This window comes from Garra rufa, unplaced genomic scaffold, assembly GCF_049309525.1.
Source record: "Garra rufa unplaced genomic scaffold, GarRuf1.0 hap1_unplaced_002, whole genome shotgun sequence".
Taxonomy (NCBI): Eukaryota; Metazoa; Chordata; class Actinopteri; order Cypriniformes; family Cyprinidae; genus Garra; species Garra rufa.
Window position 1 is genome coordinate 1,085,097 of NW_027394277.1, and position 12,093 is coordinate 1,097,189.

Below are 12,093 nucleotides of genomic sequence, written 5' to 3' on the forward strand. Positions count from 1 at the left end.
CAGTTTAGGCCATTCCACTCCACTGAAGGGGTTTAGCGGAAAATGAAAATAAATACGGCCTTTTAAAATTTAAATGTTCCAGCGATTTCATTCCGTCAACCCCTTTGAACAAGAGCTAATTTCAGGAGTTTGCAAGCAGTTTCATTTAAAACGGAGAGAGCTGCCTTCAGCCAGTGTTTTCTGTTGTACTGACATGAGAGTCAAGGCTCCGAGCTCTCGGTCTGCGAACTACATCACTGAGCCTCTTTTAAAAGCATTTAAATAAAAACACTCCAGCGACTGTACGCAATGTAAACATAATATCATTTTAAAGAGCTATATTAAGCGCATATGAGCTGCTTTATATGGTTTACGGATGAGCTTCGGGGCTGGCGTTTCTTCGTCCGTGTTCACAAAACTACACATTTTAAAGGCATTTAAAAAATAAAAAATAAAAACACTCCAGCGATTGAACAGTAATAGTAGATTAGTGTATTGAAAACGTTAAAATGCTTGCTTATTTGTGCTGCATTTTTGTGGAAACGAATTAGCTAGTAAAGACTGTTTCATGAATATGGTCTCATCGTTTGAACCACATAGTTCAACAAAGCACGGCCGTTTTTAATGACCAACTAATAACTTCTGCTATTTACCTGATTAGAGTTCTCAAAAAAATGCACCTGTATTGAACAAAGCACCTAATCACTCACGTAATATTTTCTTGCTCCCTGTCATTTCGCTGTATTTTATGTTTGATTTAGCACAGTTTCCCTCTTATACTCCGAAAGTTCCCTTAGGCATTTGTGCGCATGCGCACTACTCATAAATGTTGCTTTATAGAGGACGCACAAAAATACTGAATAAAATCATTTATATTTAGGTTAAACGTAGGTTATAGCTTTTACTTCATGTTAGCTTGCAAATTATGCCCAAGAACATAATTTATTAAGCCATATGTCTTGCTAACAAGAAACAATGCTTCTAACCACAGGTCACGTACGAAAAATAATGCCCAGTTTAGGCCATTCCACTCCACTGAAGGGGTGGAGCGGAAAATGAAAATAAATACGGCCTTTTAAAATTTAAATGTTCCAGCGATTTCATTCCGTCAACCCCTTTGAACAAGAGCTAATTTCAGGAGTTTGCAAGCAGTTTCATTTAAAACGGAGAGAGCTGCCTTCAGCCAGTGTTTTCTGTTTTACTGACATGAGAGTCAAGGCTCCGAGCTCTCGGTCTCTTTAAAAGCATTTAAATAAAAACACTCCAGCGACTGTACACAATGTAAACAGAATATCATTTTAAAGAGCTATATTAAGCGCATATGAGCTGTTTATGTGGTTTACGGATGACCTTCGGGGCTGGCGTTTCTTCGTCCGTGTTCACAAAACTACATATTTTAAAGGCATTTAAAAAATAAAAAAACACTCCAGCGATTGAACAATAATTGTAGATTAGTGTATTTAAAACGTTAAAATGCTTGCTTATTTGTGCTGCATTTTTGTGGAAACGAATTAGCTAGTAAAGACTGTTTCATGAATATGGTCTCATCGTTTGAACCACATAGTTCAACAAAGCACGGCCGTTTTTAATGACCAACTAATAACTTCTGCTATTTACCTGATTAGAGTTCTCAAAAAAATGCACCTGTATTGAACAAAGCACCTAATCACTCACGTAATATTTTCTTGCTCCCTGTCATTTCGCTGTATTTTATGTTTGATTTAGCACAGTTTCCCTCTTATACTCCGAAAGTTCCCTTAGGCATTTGTGCGCATGCGCACTACTCATAAATGTTGCTTTATAGAGGACGCACAAAAATACTGAATAAAATCATTTATATTTAGGTTAAACGTAGGTTATAGCTTTTACTTCATGTTAGCTTGCAAATTATGCCCAAGAACATAATTTATTAAGCCATATGTCTTGCTAACAAGAAACAATGCTTCTAACCACAGGTCACGTACGAAAAATAATGCCCAGTTTAGGCCATTCCACTCCACTGAAGGGGTGGAGCGGAAAATGAAAATAAATACGGCCTTTTAAAATTTAAATGTTCCAGCGATTTCATTCCGTCAACCCCTTTGAACAAGAGCTAATTTCAGGAGTTTGCAAGCAGTTTCATTTAAAACGGAGAGAGCTGCCTTCAGCCAGTGTTTTCTGTTTTACTGACATGAGAGTCAAGGCTCCGAGCTCTCGGTCTCTTTAAAAGCATTTAAATAAAAACACTCCAGCGACTGTACACAATGTAAACAGAATATCATTTTAAAGAGCTATATTAAGCGCATATGAGCTGTTTATGTGGTTTACGGATGAGCTTCGGGGCTGGCGTTTCTTCGTCCGTGTTCACAAAACTACACATTTTAAAGGCATTTAAAAAATAAAAAATAAAAACACTCCAGCGATTGAACAGTAATAGTAGATTAGTGTATTGAAAACGTTAAAATGCTTGCTTATTTGTGCTGCATTTTTGTGGAAACGAATTAGCTAGTAAAGACTGTTTCATGAATATGGTCTCATCGTTTGAACCACATAGTTCAACAAAGCACGGCCGTTTTTAATGACCAACTAATAACTTCTGCTATTTACCTGATTAGAGTTCTCAAAAAAATGCACCTGTATTGAACAAAGCACCTAATCACTCACGTAATATTTTCTTGCTCCCTGTCATTTCGCTGTATTTTATGTTTGATTTAGCACAGTTTCCCTCTTATACTCCGAAAGTTCCCTTAGGCATTTGTGCGCATGCGCACTACTCATAAATGTTGCTTTATAGAGGACGCACAAAAATACTGAATAAAATCATTTATATTTAGGTTAAACGTAGGTTATAGCTTTTACTTCATGTTAGCTTGCAAATTATGCCCAAGAACATAATTTATTAAGCCATATGTCTTGCTAACAAGAAACAATGCTTCTAACCACAGGTCACGTACGAAAAATAATGCCCAGTTTAGGCCATTCCACTCCACTGAAGGGGTGGAGCGGAAAATGAAAATAAATACGGCCTTTTAAAATTTAAATGTTCCAGCGATTTCATTCCGTCAACCCCTTTGAACAAGAGCTAATTTCAGGAGTTTGCAAGCAGTTTCATTTAAAACGGAGAGAGCTGCCTTCAGCCAGTGTTTTCTGTTTTACTGACATGAGAGTCAAGGCTCCGAGCTCTCGGTCTCTTTAAAAGCATTTAAATAAAAACACTCCAGCGACTGTACACAATGTAAACAGAATATCATTTTAAAGAGCTATATTAAGCGCATATGAGCTGTTTATGTGGTTTACGGATGACCTTCGGGGCTGGCGTTTCTTCGTCCGTGTTCACAAAACTACATATTTTAAAGGCATTTAAAAAATAAAAAAACACTCCAGCGATTGAACAATAATTGTAGATTAGTGTATTTAAAACGTTAAAATGCTTGCTTATTTGTGCTGCATTTTTGTGGAAACGAATTAGCTAGTAAAGACTGTTTCATGAATATGGTCTCATCGTTTGAACCACATAGTTCAACAAAGCACGGCCGTTTTTAATGACCAACTAATAACTTCTGCTATTTACCTGATTAGAGTTCTCAAAAAAATGCACCTGTATTGAACAAAGCACCTAATCACTCACGTAATATTTTCTTGCTCCCTGTCATTTCGCTGTATTTTATGTTTGATTTAGCACAGTTTCCCTCTTATACTCCGAAAGTTCCCTTAGGCATTTGTGCGCATGCGCACTACTCATAAATGTTGCTTTATAGAGGACGCACAAAAATACTGAATAAAATCATTTATATTTAGGTTAAACGTAGGTTATAGCTTTTACTTCATGTTAGCTTGCAAATTATGCCCAAGAACATAATTTATTAAGCCATATGTCTTGCTAACAAGAAACAATGCTTCTAACCACAGGTCACGTACGAAAAATAATGCCCAGTTTAGGCCATTCCACTCCACTGAAGGGGTGGAGCGGAAAATGAAAATAAATACGGCCTTTTAAAATTTAAATGTTCCAGCGATTTCATTCCGTCAACCCCTTTGAACAAGAGCTAATTTCAGGAGTTTGCAAGCAGTTTCATTTAAAACGGAGAGAGCTGCCTTCAGCCAGTGTTTTCTGTTTTACTGACATGAGAGTCAAGGCTCCGAGCTCTCGGTCTCTTTAAAAGCATTTAAATAAAAACACTCCAGCGACTGTACACAATGTAAACAGAATATCATTTTAAAGAGCTATATTAAGCGCATATGAGCTGTTTATGTGGTTTACGGATGAGCTTCGGGGCTGGCGTTTCTTCGTCCGTGTTCACAAAACTACACATTTTAAAGGCATTTAAAAAATAAAAAATAAAAACACTCCAGCGATTGAACAGTAATAGTAGATTAGTGTATTGAAAACGTTAAAATGCTTGCTTATTTGTGCTGCATTTTTGTGGAAACGAATTAGCTAGTAAAGACTGTTTCATGAATATGGTCTCATCGTTTGAACCACATAGTTCAACAAAGCACGGCCGTTTTTAATGACCAACTAATAACTTCTGCTATTTACCTGATTAGAGTTCTCAAAAAAATGCACCTGTATTGAACAAAGCACCTAATCACTCACGTAATATTTTCTTGCTCCCTGTCATTTCGCTGTATTTTATGTTTGATTTAGCACAGTTTCCCTCTTATACTCCGAAAGTTCCCTTAGGCATTTGTGCGCATGCGCACTACTCATAAATGTTGCTTTATAGAGGACGCACAAAAATACTGAATAAAATCATTTATATTTAGGTTAAACGTAGGTTATAGCTTTTACTTCATGTTAGCTTGCAAATTATGCCCAAGAACATAATTTATTAAGCCATATGTCTTGCTAACAAGAAACAATGCTTCTAACCACAGGTCACGTACGAAAAATAATGCCCAGTTTAGGCCATTCCACTCCACTGAAGGGGTGGAGCGGAAAATGAAAATAAATACGGCCTTTTAAAATTTAAATGTTCCAGCGATTTCATTCCGTCAACCCCTTTGAACAAGAGCTAATTTCAGGAGTTTGCAAGCAGTTTCATTTAAAACGGAGAGAGCTGCCTTCAGCCAGTGTTTTCTGTTTTACTGACATGAGAGTCAAGGCTCCGAGCTCTCGGTCTCTTTAAAAGCATTTAAATAAAAACACTCCAGCGACTGTACACAATGTAAACAGAATATCATTTTAAAGAGCTATATTAAGCGCATATGAGCTGTTTATGTGGTTTACGGATGAGCTTCGGGGCTGGCGTTTCTTCGTCCGTGTTCACAAAACTACACATTTTAAAGGCATTTAAAAAATAAAAAATAAAAACACTCCAGCGATTGAACAGTAATAGTAGATTAGTGTATTGAAAACGTTAAAATGCTTGCTTATTTGTGCTGCATTTTTGTGGAAACGAATTAGCTAGTAAAGACTGTTTCATGAATATGGTCTCATCGTTTGAACCACATAGTTCAACAAAGCACGGCCGTTTTTAATGACCAACTAATAACTTCAGCTATTTACCTGATTAGAGTTCTCAAAAAAAGCAACTGTATTGAACATAGCAACTAATCACTCATTTAATATTTTTTATTCCCTGTCATTTCGCTGTATTTTATGTTTGATTTAGCACAGTTTCCCTCTTATACTCCGAAAGTTCCCTTAGGCATTTGTGCGCATGCGCACTACTCATAAATGTTGCTTTATAGAGGACGCACAAAAATACTGAATAAAATCATTTATATTTAGGTTAAACGTAGGTTATAGCTTTTACTTCATGTTAGCTTGCAAATTATGCCCAAGAACATAATTTATTAAGGCATATGTCTTGCTAACAAGAAACAATGCTTCTAACCACAGGTCACGTACGAAAAATAATGCCCAGTTTAGGCCATTCCACTCCACTGAAGGGGTGGAGCGGAAAATGAAAATAAATACGGCCTTTTAAAATTTAAATGTTCCAGCGATTTCATTCCGTCAACCCCTTTGAACAAGAGCTAATTTCAGGAGTTTGCAAGCAGTTTCATTTAAAACGGAGAGAGCTGTCTTCAGCCAGTGTTTTCTGTTTTACTGACATGAGAGTCAAGGCTCCGAGCTCTCGGTCTGCGAACTACACCACTGAGCCTCTTTAAAAGCATTTAAATAAAAACACTCCAGCGACTGTACACAATGTAAACAGAATATCATTTTAAAGAGCTATATTAAGCGCATATGAGCTGTTTATGTGGTTTACGGATGAGCTTCGGGGCTGGCGTTTCTTCGTCCGTGTTCACAAAACTACATATTTTAAAGGCATTAAAAATAATAAAAAATAAAACACTCCAGCGATTGAACAATAATTGTAGATTAGTGTTTTTAAAACGTTAAAATGCTTGCTTATTTGTGCAGCATTTTTGTGGAAACGAATAAGCTAGTAAAGACTGTTTCATATGGTCTCATCGTTTGAACCACGTTAGTTCAACAAAGTACGGCTGTTGTTAACCTCACCAATAACTTATGCTATTTAACTGATTAGAGCTCTCAAAAAAATGCACCTGTATTGAACAAAGCACCTAATCACTCACGTAATATTTTCTTGCTCCCTGTCATTTCGCTGTATTTTATGTTTGATTTAGCACAGTTTCCCTCTTATACTCCGAAAGTTCCCTTAGGCATTTGTGCGCATGCGCACTACTCATAAATGGTGCTTTATAGAGGACGCACAAAAATACTGAATAAAATCATTTATATTTAGGTTAAACGTAGGTTATAGCTTTTACTGCATGTTAGCTTGCAAATTATGCCCAAGAACATAATTTATTAAGCCATATGTCTTGCTAACAAGAAACAATGCTTCTAACCACAGGTCACGTACGAAAAATAATGCCCAGTTTAGGCCATTCCACTCCACTGAAGGGGTTTAGCGGAAAATGAAAATAAATACGGCCTTTTAAAATTTAAATGTTCCAGCGATTTCATTCCGTCAACCCCTTTGAACAAGAGCTAATTTCAGGAGTTTGCAAGCAGTTTCATTTAAAACGGAGAGAGCTGCCTTCAGCCAGTGTTTTCTGTTGTACTGACATGAGAGTCAAGGCTCCGAGCTCTCGGTCTGCGAACTACATCACTGAGCCTCTTTTAAAAGCATTTAAATAAAAACACTCCAGCGACTGTACGCAATGTAAACATAATATCATTTTAAAGAGCTATATTAAGCGCATATGAGCTGCTTTATATGGTTTACGGATGAGCTTCGGGGCTGGCGTTTCTTCGTCCGTGTTCACAAAACTACACATTTTAAAGGCATTTAAAAAATAAAAAATAAAAACACTCCAGCGATTGAACAGTAATAGTAGATTAGTGTATTGAAAACGTTAAAATGCTTGCTTATTTGTGCTGCATTTTTGTGGAAACGAATTAGCTAGTAAAGACTGTTTCATGAATATGGTCTCATCGTTTGAACCACATAGTTCAACAAAGCACGGCCGTTTTTAATGACCAACTAATAACTTCTGCTATTTACCTGATTAGAGTTCTCAAAAAAATGCACCTGTATTGAACAAAGCATCTAATCACTCACGTAATATTTTCTTGCTCCCTGTCATTTCGCTGTATTTTATGTTTGATTTAGCACAGTTTCCCTCTTATACTCCGAAAGTTCCCTTAGGCATTTGTGCGCATGCGCACTACTCATAAATGTTGCTTTATAGAGGACGCACAAAAATACTGAATAAAATCATTTATATTTAGGTTAAACGTAGGTTATAGCTTTTACTTCATGTTAGCTTGCAAATTATGCCCAAGAACATAATTTATTAAGCCATATGTCTTGCTAACAAGAAACAATGCTTCTAACCACAGGTCACGTACGAAAAATAATGCCCAGTTTAGGCCATTCCACTCCACTGAAGGGGTGGAGCGGAAAATGAAAATAAATACGGCCTTTTAAAATTTAAATGTTCCAGCGATTTCATTCCGTCAACCCCTTTGAACAAGAGCTAATTTCAGGAGTTTGCAAGCAGTTTCATTTAAAACGGAGAGAGCTGCCTTCAGCCAGTGTTTTCTGTTTTACTGACATGAGAGTCAAGGCTCCGAGCTCTCGGTCTCTTTAAAAGCATTTAAATAAAAACACTCCAGCGACTGTACACAATGTAAACAGAATATCATTTTAAAGAGCTATATTAAGCGCATATGAGCTGTTTATGTGGTTTACGGATGAGCTTCGGGGCTGGCGTTTCTTCGTCCGTGTTCACAAAACTACACATTTTAAAGGCATTTAAAAAATAAAAAATAAAAACACTCCAGCGATTGAACAGTAATAGTAGATTAGTGTATTGAAAACGTTAAAATGCTTGCTTATTTGTGCTGCATTTTTGTGGAAACGAATTAGCTAGTAAAGACTGTTTCATGAATATGGTCTCATCGTTTGAACCACATAGTTCAACAAAGCACGGCCGTTTTTAATGACCAACTAATAACTTCTGCTATTTACCTGATTAGAGTTCTCAAAAAAATGCACCTGTATTGAACAAAGCACCTAATCACTCACGTAATATTTTCTTGCTCCCTGTCATTTCGCTGTATTTTATGTTTGATTTAGCACAGTTTCCCTCTTATACTCCGAAAGTTCCCTTGGGCATTTGTGCGCATGCGCACTACTCATAAATGTTGCTTTATAGAGGACGCACAAAAATACTGAATAAAATCATTTATATTTAGGTTAAACGTAGGTTATAGCTTTTACTTCATGTTAGCTTGCAAATTATGCCCAAGAACATAATTTATTAAGCCATATGTCTTGCTAACAAGAAACAATGCTTCTAACCACAGGTCACGTACGAAAAATAATGCCCAGTTTAGGCCATTCCACTCCACTGAAGGGGTGGAGCGGAAAATGAAAATAAATACGGCCTTTTAAAATTTAAATGTTCCAGCGATTTCATTCCGTCAACCCCTTTGAACAAGAGCTAATTTCAGGAGTTTGCAAGCAGTTTCATTTAAAACGGAGAGAGCTGCCTTCAGCCAGTGTTTTCTGTTTTACTGACATGAGAGTCAAGGCTCCGAGCTCTCGGTCTCTTTAAAAGCATTTAAATAAAAACACTCCAGCGACTGTACACAATGTAAACAGAATATCATTTTAAAGAGCTATATTAAGCGCATATGAGCTGTTTATGTGGTTTACGGATGACCTTCGGGGCTGGCGTTTCTTCGTCCGTGTTCACAAAACTACATATTTTAAAGGCATTTAAAAAATAAAAAAACACTCCAGCGATTGAACAATAATTGTAGATTAGTGTATTTAAAACGTTAAAATGCTTGCTTATTTGTGCTGCATTTTTGTGGAAACGAATTAGCTAGTAAAGACTGTTTCATGAATATGGTCTCATCGTTTGAACCACATAGTTCAACAAAGCACGGCCGTTTTTAATGACCAACTAATAACTTCTGCTATTTACCTGATTAGAGTTCTCAAAAAAATGCACCTGTATTGAACAAAGCACCTAATCACTCACGTAATATTTTCTTGCTCCCTGTCATTTCGCTGTATTTTATGTTTGATTTAGCACAGTTTCCCTCTTATACTCCGAAAGTTCCCTTAGGCATTTGTGCGCATGCGCACTACTCATAAATGTTGCTTTATAGAGGACGCACAAAAATACTGAATAAAATCATTTATATTTAGGTTAAACGTAGGTTATAGCTTTTACTTCATGTTAGCTTGCAAATTATGCCCAAGAACATAATTTATTAAGCCATATGTCTTGCTAACAAGAAACAATGCTTCTAACCACAGGTCACGTACGAAAAATAATGCCCAGTTTAGGCCATTCCACTCCACTGAAGGGGTGGAGCGGAAAATGAAAATAAATACGGCCTTTTAAAATTTAAATGTTCCAGCGATTTCATTCCGTCAACCCCTTTGAACAAGAGCTAATTTCAGGAGTTTGCAAGCAGTTTCATTTAAAACGGAGAGAGCTGCCTTCAGCCAGTGTTTTCTGTTTTACTGACATGAGAGTCAAGGCTCCGAGCTCTCGGTCTCTTTAAAAGCATTTAAATAAAAACACTCCAGCGACTGTACACAATGTAAACAGAATATCATTTTAAAGAGCTATATTAAGCGCATATGAGCTGTTTATGTGGTTTACGGATGAGCTTCGGGGCTGGCGTTTCTTCGTCCGTGTTCACAAAACTACACATTTTAAAGGCATTTAAAAAATAAAAAATAAAAACACTCCAGCGATTGAACAGTAATAGTAGATTAGTGTATTGAAAACGTTAAAATGCTTGCTTATTTGTGCTGCATTTTTGTGGAAACGAATTAGCTAGTAAAGACTGTTTCATGAATATGGTCTCATCGTTTGAACCACATAGTTCAACAAAGCACGGCCGTTTTTAATGACCAACTAATAACTTCAGCTATTTACCTGATTAGAGTTCCCAAAAAAAGCAACTGTATTGAACATAGCAACTAATCACTCATTTAATATTTTTTATTCCCTGTCATTTCGCTGTATTTTATGTTTGATTTAGCACAGTTTCCCTCTTATACTCCGAAAGTTCCCTTAGGCATTTGTGCGCATGCGCACTACTCATAAATGTTGCTTTATAGAGGACGCACAAAAATACTGAATAAAATCATTTATATTTAGGTTAAACGTAGGTTATAGCTTTTACTTCATGTTAGCTTGCAAATTATGCCCAAGAACATAATTTATTAAGGCATATGTCTTGCTAACAAGAAACAATGCTTCTAACCACAGGTCACGTACGAAAAATAATGCCCAGTTTAGGCCATTCCACTCCACTGAAGGGGTGGAGCGGAAAATGAAAATAAATACGGCCTTTTAAAATTTAAATGTTCCAGCGATTTCATTCCGTCAACCCCTTTGAACAAGAGCTAATTTCAGGAGTTTGCAAGCAGTTTCATTTAAAACGGAGAGAGCTGTCTTCAGCCAGTGTTTTCTGTTTTACTGACATGAGAGTCAAGGCTCCGAGCTCTCGGTCTGCGAACTACACCACTGAGCCTCTTTAAAAGCATTTAAATAAAAACACTCCAGCGACTGTACACAATGTAAACAGAATATCATTTTAAAGAGCTATATTAAGCGCATATGAGCTGTTTATGTGGTTTACGGATGAGCTTCGGGGCTGGCGTTTCTTCGTCCGTGTTCACAAAACTACATATTTTAAAGGCATTAAAAATAATAAAAAATAAAACACTCCAGCGATTGAACAATAATTGTAGATTAGTGTTTTTAAAACGTTAAAATGCTTGCTTATTTGTGCAGCATTTTTGTGGAAACGAATAAGCTAGTAAAGACTGTTTCATATGGTCTCATCGTTTGAACCACGTTAGTTCAACAAAGTACGGCTGTTGTTAACCTCACCAATAACTTATGCTATTTAACTGATTAGAGCTCTCAAAAAAATGCACCTGTATTGAACAAAGCACCTAATCACTCACGTAATATTTTCTTGCTCCCTGTCATTTCGCTGTATTTTATGTTTGATTTAGCACAGTTTCCCTCTTATACTCCGAAAGTTCCCTTAGGCATTTGTGCGCATGCGCACTACTCATAAATGGTGCTTTATAGAGGACGCACAAAAATACTGAATAAAATCATTTATATTTAGGTTAAACGTAGGTTATAGCTTTTACTGCATGTTAGCTTGCAAATTATGCCCAAGAACATAATTTATTAAGCCATATGTCTTGCTAACAAGAAACAATGCTTCTAACCACAGGTCACGTACGAAAAATAATGCCCAGTTTAGGCCATTCCACTCCACTGAAGGGGTTTAGCGGAAAATGAAAATAAATACGGCCTTTTAAAATTTAAATGTTCCAGCGATTTCATTCCGTCAACCCCTTTGAACAAGAGCTAATTTCAGGAGTTTGCAAGCAGTTTCATTTAAAACGGAGAGAGCTGCCTTCAGCCAGTGTTTTCTGTTGTACTGACATGAGAGTCAAGGCTCCGAGCTCTCGGTCTGCGAACTACATCACTGAGCCTCTTTTAAAAGCATTTAAATAAAAACACTCCAGCGACTGTACGCAATGTAAACATAATATCATTTTAAAGAGCTATATTAAGCGCATATGAGCTGCTTTATATGGTTTACGGATGAGCTTCGGGGCTGGCGTTTCTTCGTCCGTGTTCACAAAACTACACATT